Genomic DNA, 765 nt, shown 5'->3' on the forward strand with positions numbered 1-765 from the left:
CTATCACTTCCTCGTACGTCCCTGCTGTCCTGTCAGCCTCATCGGACGAGGCGCCTTTAAGTAGGCAGCGTGCACCTGTCCAATATGGCAACCCACTCAACCACCTTTAACTACCCCTCTCATCTGTCAGCTGTAGGGGCGTAACTTCCTTATCAGAAGTTACCCCCGCCCCCGCTCGCCCACCCCGCCGCCGCGCTACGCGCCGCCACGTCCCCCACGCCGCCACACATTAGTAAAACGACCGCTTCCTCCGCCAGCCGCCCAAGAGCCGTACGTGGATTGATTGCGGAGATGGAACTTCAGGTCGGGTGAAGTGAAAAAAAAATTGGCGTGACGAGCCGCCGAGCGCTTGCTGCTCGTTAACTTAGAGAGGCGAGCAAAGGAATGTCCTATCTGTACACTAAGAAAAAGCATGTGGACAACCTGTCTTTTACAGAAATATAAATCAAAAGCGAATGCTTCCTAATTTGTAGGTACGTTTTAGCAGGTATCTATACCATGACACTGACGTGCATTCTGTTGTCACGTTCCAGTTACTGCAGGGAATTTTCTAGGAGAGCTTTTGAAGATTAAAAAAATACTTGGGAATTAATATCACGTGATATTTTCGATCTGTGTCCACTTCTATGTCCACTGTTCGCCCCCCCCTATGTTCGCGGTCAGGTGGAGCTACACTACACCTTACTCGAGGGGGCAGAGGGGGGCAGTATACTGCCGCTGCCGGTCCAAAGACACGCGGAGCGCTCCCGACTTTTTGAGCTAATC

The sequence above is a fragment of the Frankliniella occidentalis genome, unplaced genomic scaffold, assembly GCF_000697945.3.
Source record: "Frankliniella occidentalis isolate FOCC.00 unplaced genomic scaffold, Focc_3.1 Scaffold30, whole genome shotgun sequence".
NCBI classification, from domain to species: domain Eukaryota; kingdom Metazoa; phylum Arthropoda; class Insecta; order Thysanoptera; family Thripidae; genus Frankliniella; species Frankliniella occidentalis.